An 18,415-nucleotide genomic window follows, 5' to 3' on the forward strand; every position below is an offset into this window, starting at 1 on the left:
GGAAAGGGGGAAAAGAGGGAAAGGAGGGGAAGAGGCACTCATTTAAACATGTTTGCAGAAGGGAGGGGGCAACTGGGCCTGAACTTTATTCAGGTATTAACCTTGGGATTGGCATTTGACATTCACACAATGTCCCCATCCTCAATCTCGACCCCCAGGTTCCACTAAGACCCACGGGGCTCACTCACTAACGCAGATAACCAGGCCAGCATGGGGCACAGCAAATACAAAACACGTTAAAACAACTTCACCATTGTCATGTGTAGCAGAACAGTCTGAGCAATGCAACAGAATCATTCCAAACAGCTATTTATGAAATTGATATGAGAAATGATCTTTCTCATACAGACTTGGGGGGTGTACAAAAATGAACTCCCATTCAGTCCCAATCACAATAATCAGTGGCCCTTCCCTTGCCTTCAATTGACCTCTCCCGCAGTAGTTCTGTGTGTGTGCGTGCATGCGCCTGTCTGAGCCTATCCAAGTGTGTGTGTGTGTCTTCGTGCAGCAGCCTGACGCATGGCTTTCCACACACACACACACACACACACACACACACACACACACACACACACACACACACACACACACACACACACACACACACACACACACACACACACACACACACACACACACACACACACACACAGAGTGACAGATCATTGTTCACAGTGAGCTGGCCGCCTCATCTGTCCCCTGGCCGTCACCACACTCCCTGGACAACGACGGAGAGCAGGCCCCCTTACGGATGCCACAACTGGCTCGCATCAAGTCCCTGACACAATGCCACCTCTACAATAACAGACCCAAAACCCCTGGAAGTCGGGAACTACAACTCCACTGTCCGAGCTCAGCGTCTCAACTTTACACAGCCCACCACACCACAGGCAAATGGGGCCGCAGCTCACTTCACCTCTTGCTGCCACACTTCACACAGCAGCCGCAAAGACGCTTTTACAGCGGCTCAGGGCTAACAGCGGAGGAGACGAGCGCAGTCCAGCTCCATCGTCAGCCAGGCGCGACCTGCCGCCATTTGTACTCTGTTTGTACTCGAGTGTGTGAGAAAAGACAACGCAGGCGCCCGCTGACACGCACTGGGGTTCATGCAGGAGTCTGCTAGCGCTCATTCACTCCTGCATTCATCTTGTTTTTTATCTAGTAAATCATTTGTTTCTCTCTCTTTTCTCTCTCTTGTTCTCTGTTACTCTCTCTCTTTTCTCTCTCTTGTTCTCTGTTACTCTCTCTCTTGTTCTCTGTTACTCTCTCTCTTTTCTCTCTCTTGTTTTCTGTTACTCTCTCTCTCTTTTCTCTCTCCTTCTCTGTTACTCTCTCTCTTTTTCTCTCTCTTGTTCTCTGTTACTCTCTCTTTTCTCTCTCTCTTGTTCTCTGTTACTCTCTCTTTTCTCTCTCTCTTGTTCTCTGTTACTCTCTCTCTCTCTTGTTCTCTGTTCCTCTCTCTCTTTTCTCTCTCTCGTTCTCTGTTACTCTCTCTCTATCTCTTTCTCTTTCCCTCTCTCTCAGGGAAGATGGTTGACCAGGAAGCTGGTTGACCAGGCTAAATGGCAGGTCCAATCTGGGTTTCCGTGAGGCCAAAGCCCTGGAAAAGAAACGGCCACTCTGACTCTCAGCCTCTACGGCAGCTTGAGCTCTGCCCCCCCCCCCCCCCGGGTGCGGTTGCGTGCGTGTAAAACATGTCTATGATGGGGATATTTTATATTGAGGTGCGTTTGCATTTTAAAACATGCAGGTGGAGTCGGAGCACATTTGGAAGCCCATGTGTAGGGTGTGGATGTGGGGGTTTATCTAAATGCATGTGTGTGTATAGGCATGTCATTACACTTGTCTCTCTCTCTCTCTGATCCCCCTTCATCAGATCAACCACCCCCTCCCCTCACTTTGCAAAAGACATGAGCCCAGTGAAAGGTGCCTTAAGTGGGGCTCCTTGAAGCAGGGAGTGGGGGAGGGGGGTGAATGGGGTCCCGCTCTGGGACGCAGCTGGTGGAGGTGGAGGGGAGCTGGGGGAGAAGGAACACATAGCATATTAAATCGGCTAGCGGAGGCCGGGTAGGTCCACGCGGAGAGCTAGGAGAGACAGATCTGAGGCATGCCCTGAAGGGATGGCTGGGCCTGGGGATTAGGAGAGCCAAGGAGAAGCCCTCGTGCTGCGCCACGCCGCACGCCTGCCTGCCCCCCTTCTTCTCTCCGCTCACACGCAAATGCATCCAGACACTTTGGCGTAGGCTACACTTGGTGGCGAACTGCCACAGCACAAACTTTTTACAAGGAGGCGAAGGAGCCTCTCACTCATCACACATACACCTCCGTCTCCTGTCTCGCTGCCTTTTTCCCCCCTCAATATCTCTCTCTCTCTCTTTCTCTCTCCTGGACTTGTTCTCATTCCCCCCTCAACTGTGCCTTTTCGATTTTATGTCGATATATCAAAGTTCAGGATCATCAAAGTGAGGGAATCCTATTGGGGCCCGTCTATTCATGAAGCGGCTATACTCACACGTAGGGGAAAGATGGATTGGATAGCCATTGTGATACCATGTTTATTTATTTCTGCCAACATGCTCTGAATAGATGAGGTAACTGCACCTCTCCTCACCTGCTAATGTAAGCTGTGGTTTGTGGGATAGAAGTACTTAGCGCTCTGCTAAAGAGTTGTATGATAAACCTTTCGTCATATTGACACCCGTGACCGTCGAACGGCCCGTGAGTACCACAGCAGGAATCCCACCCCATATCTGCCTCATACCCAGGGATCCACACCACAACAAACCAAAAATGTGAATAAATGCTACAAAAAATGCCGTGGCCCTTATCTTTGATCAAAACAACTTCCCCTAAATGAACCTGGTAGAGTAATACACTTGCTACCTATGAGTGTGCCTTTGTAGATGCCCATTAGCACGTCATTAGGGCCTCATGCATACACACCTGATAACAGGTATTCTTCCTCTAGGATGTAAAATGGCCTAAGGACAGAGGCCTGCCTAGAACAGTGGATTTGCGGGCCAGGGCGAGGAGGAGGGGGCCTTGATTTAAGAGGGTAATAGAGTGTCATCATTGTGCATTAACATCTGCTTGTGTGACAGGTCCTATTTTGGGCAGGTTGGAGAGGTCACGGGTGCACTGCCTGGTGTTTTTGCAGCGGTGCATAATTGAATGTAAAGGTGTGCTAATATGGAGATAAAGGGCTGCTCTGCTTTCTGACGGGCTGAGGAAGGATAGGGGTTATCCGTGAGTTTCCTTCCCTATCCGTGGGACTGTGAGTTACAGATTCCCCCCTTCACCAGACAGGCACTGATTCATCTCCGCTGGTGGAGGGGAAAAAAACAGGCTTCTTCTATGTGCCTTTTTTAAATACCAGATTATCATCTTAAACATTGTGTGTATTTATCACTGTTACTGAATCATTTATGACATGCAGTCCTTGTTTTGTAAAATTGCACCTGTTCAAGTGAAGCTAGCTGGGCTCTGTTCAGTTCTGGAGACATTGTAAAACAGTAACGCCATACATATTTATAACACGGAGTTTGTTCATCAGATATCATTCATATTTAATATGATTAAATCATAAAATATCTCTGGCTCCATGCACATTATTATACACATGTACTTAGAGCCAATCTGTGGTTATTTCAGAGCATCATTTTCTCATGGAAAATATCTGCCATCCATTAAGGCTAAATAGAGCTCAAATTAATATAATGACATTTCATGTTGCTTTTGTGATCATTAAATCTGGAGGTAAGTAATCACACATTCTTCAGGAAAAATGCACTCTGTCAAAGAGATTTCTGTCGACAATCAATCACTACTATTGCGGTAAATCAAACTCAATAGCAAAAACCCAGAAATATATAAATTGTAGAATTCTTTTTAAGTCCATTGCATCCTCTGGAAATAAAATAACAGATTATAATTTAAAAATAAAATGCAGGTAGGCCTTATCGAATTGAGGTATAACATTAGGATTTGTGGAAGCCAAAAACATTGTTCCTGTTGATTAAAAGGCAAAAATGCATGAATAAAAATGTCCTGGCTAGATAAGGATAACAATGCACTATATTACTGTACCAAACAGATTATTTGATTATGAACAATAATCTATTGAGGTATTGCTAAAAGAAAGGTTTATATATTCCTTGATGTTCACACTTACCAAATATTATTTCAGCAAAATAGTTGAGCCGTTTCCTTTATCAATAAAATTATTATTCAGTAGGCTAGCCTAATAAGCATATGATTTCAAAAATAAGTGCATAATTTCGGCTCATGCAAACAAAAGTATGCATCAAAAAAAATAGATGTGTAAAAACAATCACTAAATTAAGTGGGTTATATGTTCTTGCAATGTATTTATTTATTTACAAATTACCACCTTAAGAATTGTGTAAAAAACACGCATGGCAAAAAATGTAAAAAAAGTAGCACATGACAGATTTTTCATAAGGGCATTAAACTGGCATAGTCCAGTTCAGATGACCATGTTCTTAACCCGAGGGGGAAAAAAAGCTTTTTATCTGCACAAGCTCTTAAACTTCTATTGTTTTGCATTCAACTCTTACTGCTCGTTCTCAAGGCAGTTAGATCTCCGTTAATAATTTGCCAAGTGTCAAAGAAGGTTTGGCTGAGCCGTCACCGCACGGCTGAACGCCTCGAACCTTCGTCGTTTGTATAGCGGCGTGAAACCCGAGACACAAACGGTCCACCAGTCACTCACAGCGAATCCGACAAGCAGATAAAATGTGGAACAGCTGGCGTGGAGCAGAAGGAAAAGTTTAAAACAAATATCTCCACATGTGGAGGCGTGCTGCCATGATACATAACGGACCGAAAAGTACATACGCAGAAAACTCAATGGATAAAAGACTAAAAATTATAGGCCGAATAATTAGGCCTGATTATAATAAGGGCAATAAAATATTTGGGGGAAGTATCCAAATGTGCCCGCGCTAATATTAGTAGCATATCCTGTATTTCAACTCAGAAATTAAATGTTATATTTAGAACTTTTGTATTTAATTTGATATAACCCAGTCAAAATTCTACTATTGTCAAACTCGATAAAATGCTCATTATATAGGTCTGCAGGCCTGTTTAATCTTGAAGCTGTGCCTTGTAAAATAAATGTTGGCCTACTTGTATTCCAACATTCATATTTTGATTGTAGAAATAGAGACATCAGTGTTTGCATTAGATTGTTATCAGAATAGGCTATACTCGATTCAGGAAAATGTTCCATACATTATAGTAATGCAGTCATAACTCATATTAGGCATAATGGATGAGACCGAATCGATAACAGGCACGACTTGGTAAAATCGCGCTGAAATATGATCACATGTAGGCCTAAATATGCATGCCCCGTGCGTTTCTTTAGGCAAAAGTCCAAAAAGTTTTGTGTCTGTAGTGGAAGTTCCCAAAGTTGTTTCAGCCCACACTTCTCAACAATGCAATTACTTTTGCATTACAGTGTTTACAAATAGAAAAGCTTCAACCTTCCATAAAATAACTTTAAACGCACTTTAACAACTATTGTGCTGAATTAACAGAGTTTCTATCACCTAAGAAATTACATCAGCAAAGTTGAGAAAATTTGCAATGGGTCAACTTGTAACTTTAAAGAATGTAGAAAACAACTAGAAAGCATCCAGGAAAATAAATAGTAATTTTGTGTGATAATATTTGTGAATAAGTTGAGTTTTCATACAATTGTATTATTTCATCACCACCCTCCGATGTGTAGACTTCTATGAAATTCCAGCTTATTTGAAACGTGATACCTCTGACAGTTTTTGAATAGACGTCGTGTTTTCTCCCTCAAAACTTTCAAAGCCAGCAAAGAGCAAAAGGTTCAAAAGAAACAGTTCACCATGCCTCGTCGTGTTTTTTGCACTTACGTGTTCGAAGGATGTTTCCCTCCAATAATTCTTGATATGTTCTGTCTTCTTCTCTTAAGTGAAGTATTTTTTCGCTTGTTGCAGATGTGCCTCTCGCGCTCTGGAGTTGCCTGTGAGACACCAACTCCAAAACCGCTCTCCCAGACTTTTCCTTCTTTTCCGCGTCTTTCTCCTTTTCACAGTTTTCTGAATAGAGCGAACACTGAACTAATACTGTGAGCCTCCCTGCATACCTGACGATGGCCGATGATGAACCTGTATGAATAAGACAACATAAGTGTTTACAAAAACGTGTGGACTGTTGTTATTACATTAAGTATGCTTTTCGAGGAGAAGAGGGCGAAGTGTAGTACTCCAGCTGCTCTTTCCCTCGCCTGACTCCTCCCTTCGGATCGGGCTCCCTCGCTCTCTACCTCCCTCTCTTTCTATTCTCCCCCGCTTCCCCTCCCTTTCTCTTCTCTGCTCCGGGCCGCAGTTTCCTGAGACGGTGTAGACATGGTTGGAACGAATGGACCGTTGTACACCACCAGTCCCATACAATTACAAGCATTGGCAAATACTAATATTTCACTTATACCAATACTCCTAAGGATGAAGTTTGTGATTTTGAGTGTCAGTGTTGTCTTGTTACTTATGATAGTTTCAACACCAGTGGCTGGGCACCAGCACAAGTGGCCCTATTAACGATTGGGTTTAGATCTTTTTCACAAACAATAAATAGAGCATGATAAATAAGCAGTATAAAGGATAAGTTGAGCATGGTTTATTTCAGTATGAGTTAATGTAATAAACCATACACACATTCTATAAATATGAACATTATATATATATTTATATATACACTGCTCAAAAAATTAAGGGAACACTTAAACAACACAATGTAACTCCAAGTCAATCACACTTCTGTGAAATCAAACTGTCCACTTAGGAAGCAACACTGATTGACAATAAATTTCACATGCTGTTGTGCAAATGGAATAGACAAAAGGTGGAAATTATAGGCAATTAGCAAGACACCCCCAATAAAGGAGTGGTTCTGCAGGTGGTGACCACAGACCACTTCTCAGTTCCTATGCTTCCTGGCTGATGTTTTGGTCACTTTTGAATGCTGGCGGTGCTTTCACTCTAGTGGTAGCATGAGACGGAGTCTACAACCCACACAAGTGGCTCAGGTAGTGCAGCTCATCCAGGATGGCACATCAATGCGAGCTGTGGCAAGAAGGTTTGCTGTGTCTGTCAGCGTAGTGTCCAGAGCATGGAGGCGCTACCAGGAGACAGGCCAGTACATTAGGAGATGTGGAGGAGACCGTAGGAGGGCAACAACCATGCAGCAGGACCGCTACCTCCGCCTATGTGCAAGGAGGAGCACTGCCAGAGCCCTGCAAAATGACCTCCAGCAGGCCACAAATGAAGCAATACATCTATCCTTCTTTGGACTAGTTGAGTATCTGGAGGATCAGCATTTGTAGGTTCGATTAGAAACAAATAACTTTCTTCTGAAACTCATCAGTCTATTCTTGTTCTGAGAAATTAAGGCTATTCCATGCGAGAAATTGCCAAGAAACTGAAGATCTTGTACAACGTTGTGTACTACTCTCTTCACAGAACAGCGCAAACTGGCTCTAACCAGAATAGAAAGAGGAGTGGGAGGCCCCGGTGCACAACTGAGCAAGAGGACAAGTACATTAAAGTGTCTAGTTTGAGAAACAGACACCTCACAAGTCCTCAACTGGCAGCTTCATTAAATAGTACCCGCAAAACACCAGTCTCAACGTCAAAAGTGAAGAGGCAACTTCGGGATGCAGGGATGCCTTCTAGGCAGAGTTGCAAAGAAAAAACCATATCTCAGACTGGCCAATAAAAAGAAAAGATTAAGATTGGCAAAAGAACACAGACACTGGACAGAGGAACTCTGCGTAGAAGGCCAGCATCCCGGAGTCGCCTCTTCACTGTTGACATTGAGATTGGTGTTTTGTGGGACAAAAAATGGACAAAAAAATTGCTTTTCTTTAAAAAACAAGGTAATTTCTAAGTGACCCCAAACTTTTGAACAGTATATACAGTGCCTTCGGAAAGTATTCAGACCCCTTGACTTTTTCCATATTTTGTTACTTTACAGCCTTATTCTAAAATGTATATATTTTTTTAACTACACACAATATCTCATAACGACAAAATCTAAAACTTGTGTATAGAAATTTTTACAAATGTATAAAAAAAATTAATAAAAAAATACATTATTACATAAGTATTCAGACCCTTTACTATGAGACTCGAAATTGAGCTCCGGTGCGTCCTGTTTTCAATGATCATCCTTGAGATGTTTCTACAGCTTGATTGGAGTCCACCTGTGGTAAATTCAATTGATTGGACATGATTTGGAAAGGCACACAGTTGACAGTATTTGTCAGAGCAAAAACCAAGCCATGAGTTCGAAGGAATTGTCCGTAGAGGTTCGAGACAGGATTGTGGCGAGGCACAGATCTGGGGAAAGGTACCAAATAAATTCTGCAGGATTGAAGGTCCCCAAAAACACAGTGGCCTCCATCAATCTTAAATGGAAGAAGTTTGGAACCACCAAGACTCTTTCTAGAGCTGGCCGCCCAGCCAAACTGAGCAATCCTGGGAGAAGGGCCTTGTCAGGGATGTGACCAAGAACCCAATGGTCACTCTGACAGAGCTCTAGAGTTCCTCTGTGGAGACAGGAGAACCTTCCAGAAGGACCACCATCTCTGCAGCACTCTATCAATCAGGCATTTATGGTGGAGTGGCCAGACGGAAGCCACCCCTCAATAAAAGGCAATTGACAGCCCGCTTGGAGTTTGCCAAAAGCCACCTAAAGACTCTCAGATCATGAGAAACAAGATTCTCTGGGCTGAGGAAACCAAGATTGAACTCTTTGGCCTGAATGCCAAGCGTCACATCTGGAGGAAACCTGGCACCATCCCTACGGTGAAGCATGGTGGTGGCAGCATCATGCTGTGGGGATATTTTTCAGCGGGAGGGACTTAGAGACTAGTCAGGATAGAGGGAAAGATGAACAGAGCAAGGTACAGAGAGATCCTTGATGAAAACCTGCTCTAGAGCGCTCAGGACCTCAGACCGGGACAAAGGATCACCTTCCAGCAGGACAATGACCCTAAGCACACAGCCAAGACAACGCAGGGGTGATTTCGGGACAAGTCTCTGAATGTCGTTGAGTGGCCCAGCCAGAGCCCGGACTTGAACCTGATCGAACATCTCTGGAGAGACCTGAAAATAGCTGTGCAGCAGCGCTCCCCATCCAACCTGACAGAGCTTGAGAGGATCTGCAGAGAAGAATGTGAGAAACTCCCCAAATAGAGGTGTGCCAAGCTTGTAGCATCATACCCAAGAAGACTTGAGGCTGTAATCGCTGCCAAAGCAGCTTCAACAAAGTACTAAGTAAAGGGTCTGAATACTCATGTAAATGTAACATTTCAGTTTTTAGTTTTTTTATACATTTGCTAAAATTTCCCAAAAATACTTTTTGCTTTGTCATTATGGTGTATTGTGGGTAGATTGATGAGGGGGAAAAAACTATTTAATCAATTTTAGAATAAGCCTGTAACCTAACAAAATGTGAAAAAGTCAAGGGGTCTGTATACTTTCCGAAGGCACTGTATATGTACAGTACCAGTCAAAAGTTTGGACACACCTACTCATTCAAGGGTTTTTCTATATTTTTACTATTTCCTACATTGTAGAAGAATAGTGAAGACATCAAAACTATTTTTTTTTAAACACATTTGGAATCATGTAGTAACCAAAAAAGTGTTAAACAAATCAAAATATATATTATATTTGAGATTCTCCGAAGTAGCCACACTTTGCCTTGATGACAGCTTTGCACACTCTTGGCTTTCTCACAACCAGCTTCGTGCTGAAGCGTCATTCTTCCTGTGCTTTCTCTTGGAGTGTGGGGTGGCTTCGTGATCTACATTTCATTTATTCGGGTAAAGTTAAATTGGTATTTAAAATCCCATTCCCATATCTCTAACTAATTGAAATATATTTATGTTTACCATGAGATTCAGATAAGCCTAAAGTAGGCCTATGTATAACTGGGTCCCTCTTTACAGTAGGTAGGTAGTGTGTAATTGCAGAGAGTAGATAGCCTACGCATTGTTACATAGTAGCCTTCTTACAACAGTTTTACCTGTCTGTTTCATTACACATTCAACCTGAGAAACAACCAACTAACATAGGTCACTTGCTCTGGGTATTCCCCATATAAAGTCCCATTCACGTATGAGGGGGATTATGTGATAGGGAAACTGGAAAAGTGGTCCCCTGGGCCACAGCCTTCTGAATGAGACCTAATGTTACGGTAAGGAGGGGGAAAAGCTTTCCTGTTGGGTTAGGTGTGATCAATATACATAATCAATATGCACGGAAATGGTGTAGTAAAAGAGGCGTACAGGGGTCTGTATCAATCAATGGAGAGGTGGGGGTTTGGCAAAAATCACCAATTATCATTTAAGCAGGATTTGACTGTGTGTGTGTGGTCTAGAGGTCATGTTGTCCAGTGGTCTATGGATGTGTCCCAAACAGTACCCTATTCTCCATATAGTGCACTACTTTTGCCCAGAGGGCTATGGGGGACTAGGGGGCCATTTGTGACGCATCGTATGATCATTCTATTTAGGTGTCACAATAACAGAACATGTCACTGCTATGTTGTAGCAGTGGCACCCTGGCTCGGCCATTGCACTCTGGCCGTGCTGACCCCTGCAAATTCCCCAAAGGTGGGAATCTTGACTGCATAAATTGTGTTAGTGGGGGACTGTGTCACGCTGTCCCCTGAGAGATACAAAAAGAAAAGATGCAGAATCATGGTCAAATCAATGCCCCGCTGTTGTTATTTTTTTTAAAGCTGTATCGCAGAGAGTGAGACCTCTGGTGTCTAGTCCTATGTAGATAATTACGACTAGGTAATATTGACTAATCACTCTCGGGATCAATAGTGTGTCATACCCATAGACTTCCAGTCATTGCACTAACGCTAGTTAGCATTGGCTCACAAAAACGACCTCGAACTTCCTTCATACTGGACACAGAGACATACAAATGGTATCGACGAGTTCATCTGACTGGGGAAGTAGATCAAATCCAGAAGCATCCCTTTAACACTTTCAGATTTAAATGTAGGCCATTGATTTTGCTGTGTGTCTTACAGTGGACCTTTGACTGGGCATGCTTTGCTGTTGTCACTGTCACTGATTGGCCACTTCATGCTTCCTGCTTATAATTTTGTAGAATAGAATAGAATAGAATTAGTATTCCCAGAAGAAACTTCAGTTCGTACAATCTATGTTTACTTTGTAGTGCCCTCTATAAAGCTCTCATTGAACTGAATATTTTTTACCCTAAGTGTTGATGAAATGCACTATTGGATTACAGGGAAACTGTTGTACAGGCACAAGCTATCCCTGACCACATACATACAGTATACAGGAACACTTTTCTAATATTGATTTACACTCCCTCTTTGCCCTCAGAACAACCTCAATTCGACGGGGCATGGACTCTGCAAGGTGTCGAAAGCGTTCCACAGGGATGCTGACCCATGTTGACTCCAATGATTCCCACAGTTGTGTCAATTCTTGATACACACAGGAAACTGTTGAGCGTGAAAAAAAACAGCAGTATTGCAGTTCTTGACACAAACCGGTGTGCCTGGCACCTACTACCATACCCCTTTCAAAGGCACTTAAATCTTTTGTCTTGCCCATTCACACTCTGAATGGCCCACATACACAATCCATGTCTCAGTTGTCTCAAGGCTTAAGAATCCTTCTTTTAGCTGTCTCCTCCCCTTCATCTACACTGATTGAAGTGGATTTAACAAGTGACATCAGTAAGGGATCATAGCTTTCACCTGCATTCACCTGGTCAGTCTATGTCATTGAAAGAGCAGGTGTCCTTAATGTTTTGTACACTCAGTGTATATCATAAGGCCTATCTTTGATGGCTTAGTTTTACCCTAACACAGTTTTGTTAGGAAACTCCTGGTTTACAAGCCACATCAGGCTTTCAAGTCATATTATGCTGGTTTGCAAAGTGATGTGTAATATTGGAATCCAACCATAGTTAGGATATCCAACAGATTGAATTTTTATTCACCCGCAACCTGCATTCAGAATGACTGTCAGGTTTAGGAAAGTTGATAAGAAGACTACCTAAACCATTTAAACTGAGACAACCATCTCAGTAACAGGTGCAATACATCTAAAATAAATGTATGTTATTTATCTTTGTGTATCATAAAATTTAAGTTTTCAGACCCTTTGACTTTTTCACATTTTGTTAGGTTACAGCCTTATTCTAAAATTGATTAAATTGTTGTTGTTTTTATCATCAATCTACACACAATTACCCATAATGACAAAGAAACAAACGGTTTTTAGAAATGTTTGCAAATCTATAAAAACAACAACTGAAATATCACATTTACAAAAGTATTCAGACCCTTTACTCTGTACTTTGTTGAAGCACTTTTGGTCGCAATTACAGCCTCAAGCCTTCTTGGGTATAACGCTACAAGCTTGGCACACTTTTATTTAGGGAGGGTCTCCCATTCTTCTCTGCAGATCCTCTTAAGCTCTGTCAGGTTAGAAAGGGAGCGTTGCTGCACAGCTATTTTCAGGTCTCTCCAGAGATGTTCAATTGGGTTCAAGTCCGGGCTCTGGCGGGGCCACTCAAGGACATTCAGAGACTTGTCCCGAAATCACCCCTGCGTTGTCTTGGCTGTGTGCTTAGGGTCGTTGACCTGTGGTAATATGATACTTTACATCAGTCTGAGGTCCTGAGCGCTCTGGAGCAGGTTTTCATCAAGGATCTCTCTGTACTTTGCTCTGTTCATCTTTGCCTCCATCCTGTCTAGTCTCCCAGTCCCTGCCGCTGAAAAACATCCCCACAGCATGATGCTGCCACCACCATGCTTCACCATAGTGATGGTGCCAGGTTTTCTACTGATGTGACGCATGGCATTAAGGCCAAAGAGTTCAATCTTGGTTTCATCAGACCAGAAAATCTTATATCTCATTGTCTGAGAATCTTTTGGTGACTTTTGGCAAACTCCAAGCAGGCTGTCATGTGCCTTTTACTGAGGAGTGGCTTCCGTCTGGTCACTCTACCATAAAGGCCTGATTGGTGGAATGCTGCAGAGATGGTTGTCCTTCTGAAAGTTTATCCCATCTCCACAGAGGCACTCTAGAGCTCTGTCAGAGTGACCATCAGGTTCTTGGTCACCTCCCTGACCAAGGTCCTTTCCCCCAATTTCTTAGTTTGGCCAGCTCTAGGAAGAGTCTTGGTGGTTCCAAACTTCTTCCATTTAAGAATGACAGAGGCCACTGTGTTCTTGGGGACCTTCAACGCTGCAGACCCTTTTTGGTACCCTTCCCCAGATCCGAGCCTCGACAAAATCCAGTTTCGGACCCCCACAGACAATTCCTTTGACCTCATGGCTTGGGTTTTGCTCTGACATGCACTGTCAACTGTGGGACCTTATATAGACAGGTGTGTGCTTTTCTAAATCATGTCTATTTAATTGAATTTACCACAAGTGGACTCCAATCAAGTTGTAGAAACATCTCAAGGATGATCAATGGAAACAGGATGCACCTGAGCTCAATTTTGAGTCTCATAGCAAAAGGTCTGAATATTAATGTAAATAAGGTTCATTTTAAAAATATATTTACATTTGCAAAAATGTTTAAAAACATGTTTTCGATTTTGTCATTATGGGATATTGTGTGTAGATTGCTAAGGATTTTTTGTAATATTGTAACGGCTGTCGTCTTCCTCCTCGTCTGAGGAGGAGAAGTTTGAAGGATCAGAGGACCAATGCGCAGCGTGGTAATTGTTCATCTTATTTAATGAAGTGAACAACTCAAAATACAAAAACAACAAAGTGAAAACCGAAACAGTTCTATCTGGTGCAGACACACAAAGACTGAAGACAACCACCCACAAAACCCAACAGAAAACAGGCTACCTAAATATGGTTCCCAATCAGGGACAACGAATGACAGCTGCCTCTGATTGAGAACCATATCACGCCAAACACAGAAAACCAACACAGAAATAGAAAACATAGATTACCCACCCAACTCACGCCCTGACCACACTAAAACAAAGAAAATACAAAAGAACTATGGTCAGAACGTGACAAATACATTTTAGAATAAGGCTGTAACTTAGCAAAATGTGGAAAAAGTCAAGGTTCCTGAATACTTTCCGAAGGCAATGTACACAGGTATTAAAAACAATCCTAAAACATCTACCTGCAGTAGAGCATGCTGGGAAATATGATAATGATGGGTATGATTTCAATGGAACTGTTTTACTCTCCACAGTGTAAACAATAACTCTGGTTATTAACACCAACACTGGGGGTTATTTTACACCACTGAGTGTTAATTTCACTCTTACATTTCACTCTTACTTAACTCCTGAATCAACACTAGAAATGTTAAACTGTAAAAAGAAAAATTCTAATAATAATAATAAAATACTGCATAGTTTCCTAGGAACGCGAAGCGAGGCGACCATCTCTGTTGGCGCCGGAAGAAAAGTGGGAAATTTGATTTGATTTGATTTTTGAAATGTTAAACTGAAAAATCAACACTGGCCAATTTACTGTGCACGAGTCATTCTCCTGTCTGTTTGTGAAAGCTTGTGCTTATCTGACCCAGACTACATCGAGATAAAGTCCTTGTTATATGAGTCTCTCAAAGAGAATCCTAGGAGCGGGGGAGGACAGGGGAGACAGTGAGGGGGGAAGGAGTGATGGAGGGAGGTGGGGGTGCACATGGACATCAGTGGGGTTAGCAGCTCCCGAAAGTATTTCATCAAAGAGGGCTAGGATCCTAGGGATTGAGATTCAGCCTGGAGGCAAGTAACCGATGGTCTCCCAAGAACATATTCCAAAGTAGAACTCAGAGAGCCAAAGCACACATCAAAAGCACCTCTGGAGCCAAAGCCATTCTGGAGGAGAAAGAAAGGGGTACCGGTCCCTACTTGGCATCCTCTAAGCCCCAGATCTCACCCCAATAAAGGAGGAACTACTGTTTGTTCCAGACCTGAGATCTACTGCAGTCAGAGAGGTGCACACCAAGGCAGGCAGGCAACACAAGCACACACACACAAACAATAATACAGTATACAGTCTCACATGACAAACAAACAAAGGCTACACATATTGTATTCATTTCTGAGACATTCTTGTACTGTAATAGTGTTATACTAAACAATATGTTATGAACTGTATGCATTTGTTTGTCTTCAGCTACACACTGATTGAGACATGACAACAAATACGTATTGTAATACTGGAATAGTCTTTTTCCAAAAGGTAATTTCATGATCTCAATGAAATATCATGCAATGGCCTGTAATGTCTACATTACACAAGTAACATAAATGCAGTACTTGGCAATATGGAGTGTGTTGAATTTCTCTCTCTAATTCTATCCCATTGGACAGATGTCACAGTGAAATGGATATGTCAGCAGAAAGCATATGATATCCATCCAGATGTGACCTTTAGCATAGCATTGGACATGTCCCAGTGACGTGTCCCAAATGGCACCCTATTCCCTACATAGTGCACTACTTGGCCCGGGTCGAAAGTAGTGGACTATACAGGGAATAGGGTGCCATTTGGGATGCAGGCCCAGAGAATGGCAGACTTGTTCAGTGAGTTGTGCCGTTGAGAGCCGCATGCCGTCTCTTCTCGAGTTAACACCAACGGTTTCAGGTCAAGAAGCAGTTTTTATTCCTTTTGGACCAATATCGTGTATGTTTCAAAGCTTCCATTTAATGTATAAGACAATATATTTGTAATACTCTCTTAATTACAGCTTTGTTAAGTCAAGATCTGACTAAAACGTCTCACTGACATCCTATGCTGTGACTCATTTGGCATTATTTCCCACCGCTATCAATGAATAGAGAGGCGGCCTTTACTGTTTATTTGAGCCCCACTTGTTTGTGTAGCACATGGGGATGTGTGAACCTTACTTATCAGCCTGAAGTGTCGTCACTTGTGCCGCCAAACATTTTGGTGGCGCAGACAGGTAAGATGCTTCGAGTGGGGCGGTCACGTGTGCCAGCAAGGCAGAGGTCCTGGGGTTCGAGCCTCGTTGTGAGCCGAATCAGGAGGAAATGGTGCTACTCTATTAAATAACACTACTCCATTATAGTTCATGACCAGGCAGAAAACAGACTAGGGCTACCTGGCCCAGTGGCCCCTGTTTCCCAGTGTGTCAGGGGACAGAGCTACTGAGGGGCAAATAAACACGCCACAAAGGACCACTTTACTGACCACTAATCTACTCCTGAAGAGAGCATTAGGCCTCATCCATCCTAAAGCTGTATACACAGGGTTCAAGTGCTCCTCCGCACACAGACACACATACACACAATGAGGCTCACAGCCATCCGCCAAACCAAAGAACAAACAGGGAACACACCACTGAGATAAAGCCTCTCTCTCGCCTCTCTCATTCTATCTCTCCTCCTTCCTTCTCTCTCTCGCTGCTCTCCTGACTCCCTCTGTGCCTGCTGGAGGTATATCGGGTGTCTATGAGTGTTCCATTAGCATGCATGACTGATAACAGGCGCTCAGTCGCTTCCCCCCCCGCCCTTATAATCGGAGAGAGGGATATTTGCAGAGTTATTTAGAATCTGTCAAAAATAATAAACGCAAAACTATATCCACTTCGGCTATTTAAGCAATTTCCCTGTGATAACGTCCCGAGGGGATCTCATGCGGCTTCCAAATGACGACATAATGAAACGACGACGCCTGCACCCCCTTATCAGGGTGGATTAAAAGGGAATAATGAAAGTGAGGGGGTTTGGAGCCTTGTGTGGCATTAATATGATTATCTAATGGACTCCAATGGAAAAGCATGTTAATTCCACTTAAACGCAAGACCTTTCCCAGCCCTATCTCCTCCTGGCTCCTCTGAAGTAGTTCTCCTTCCCTTCTCGCCCTCTCTCTCACTCTCTCCCTCCTTTCCTCTCTCCTCTCCTTTATGTTGTAATAGTCTCATCTCTCCTCAGCAGAAGTCATTATGTGTACGAAGGGCGAACGTGTGAGAGTTTAGCATTTAATCCCCCTAGTTTTTTCACCGTCTTTTCTTTCTTTGGGCCTGATTGGAGTGTGTGATGCCCTCTCTTAATTTTCAGACAAAAGCTCTCAAGGCGGTTAACAATATTCAGAATTGTTCTCCGTGCATGTACATCCTCGCTGTTGCTGAAAGAATGTGGGTCACTTTCCGACAAACTCAAATCAAACTTTTGGAGCCACCATTGGAAATCGTGTTACACGCTCCCTGATATTAGGCTAAGTAAGTAAAGATTTGACTATTGGGTCAGAAAGGTATTCTTTCGCTTTGCTGAGGAGAGTGCATACTTCAACTCTGACATGATGACAAAGTTGGCAAAGTCAAAGTTCAAGTGAACAGTTCTTCCTCTACACACTAGATAAGGATATGTACGCTGGCTAAATGTTGACAGGAAATTGACGACACAGTACAGTGGGGCAAAAAAGTATTTAGTCAGCCACCAATTGTGCAAGTTCTCCCACTTAAAAAGATGAGAGAGGCCTGTAATTTTCATCATAGGTACACTTCAACTATGACAGACAAAATTAGGAAATAAAATCCAGAAAATCACATTGTAGGATTTTTAATGAATTTATTTGCAAATTATGGTGGAAAATAAGTATTTGGTCAATAACAAAAGTTTAACAAAATCCTGCAGTGCCAGACGTGTCCCCCTGCTTAAGCCAGTACATGTCCAGGCCCGTCTGAAGTTTGCTAGAGAGCATTTGGATGATCCAGAAGAAGATTGGGAGAATGTCATATGGTCAGATGAAACCAAAATATAACTTTTTGGTAAAAACTCAACTCGTCGTGTTTGGAGGACAAAGAATGCTGAGTTGCATCCAAAGAACACCATACCTACTGTGAAGCATGGGGGTGGAAACATCATGCTTTGGGGCTGTTCTTCTGCAAAGGGACCAGGACGACTGATCCGTGTAAAGGACCGAATGAATGGGGCCATGTATCGTGAGATTTGGAGTGAAAACCTCCTTCCATCAGCAAGGGCATTGAAGATGAAACGTGGCTGGGTCTTTCAGCATGACAATGATCCCAAACACACCGCCCGGGCAACGAAGGAGTGGCTTCGTAAGAAGCATTTCAAGGTCCTGGAGTGGCCTAGCCAGTCTCCAGATCTCAACCCCATAGAAAATCTTTGGAGGGAGTTGAAAGTCCGTGTTGCCCAGCAACAGCCCCAAAACATCACTGCTCTAGAGGAGATCTGCATGGAGGAATGGGCCAAAATACCAGCAACAGTGTGTGAAAACCTTGTGAAGACTTACAGAAAACGTTTGACCTCTGTCATTGCCAACAAAGGGTATATAACAAAGTATTGAGATAAACTTTTGTTATTGACCAAATACTTATTTT

At 43.0% G+C, this 18,415-nt stretch overlaps 1 protein-coding gene across 3 annotated transcripts in view; it reads right to left on the reverse strand.

The window, feature by feature from the left end:
- LOC139531901 (transcriptional activator GLI3-like) overlaps positions 1-6,280 on the reverse strand; it is a 133,760-nt gene extending 127,480 nt beyond the window's left edge. For all 3 annotated transcript variants that reach the window (XM_071328845.1, XM_071328846.1, XM_071328844.1), the window contains exon 1: positions 5,913-6,280. The gene's annotated coding sequence lies outside the window, so the exon portion shown is untranslated. The remainder of the gene's footprint in view (positions 1-5,912) is intronic.
- Between the last annotated feature and the right edge of the window lie 12,135 nt (positions 6,281-18,415).

This window comes from Salvelinus alpinus, chromosome 10 (assembly GCF_045679555.1).
Source record: "Salvelinus alpinus chromosome 10, SLU_Salpinus.1, whole genome shotgun sequence".
In the NCBI taxonomy this organism is placed as follows: Eukaryota; Metazoa; Chordata; class Actinopteri; order Salmoniformes; family Salmonidae; genus Salvelinus; species Salvelinus alpinus.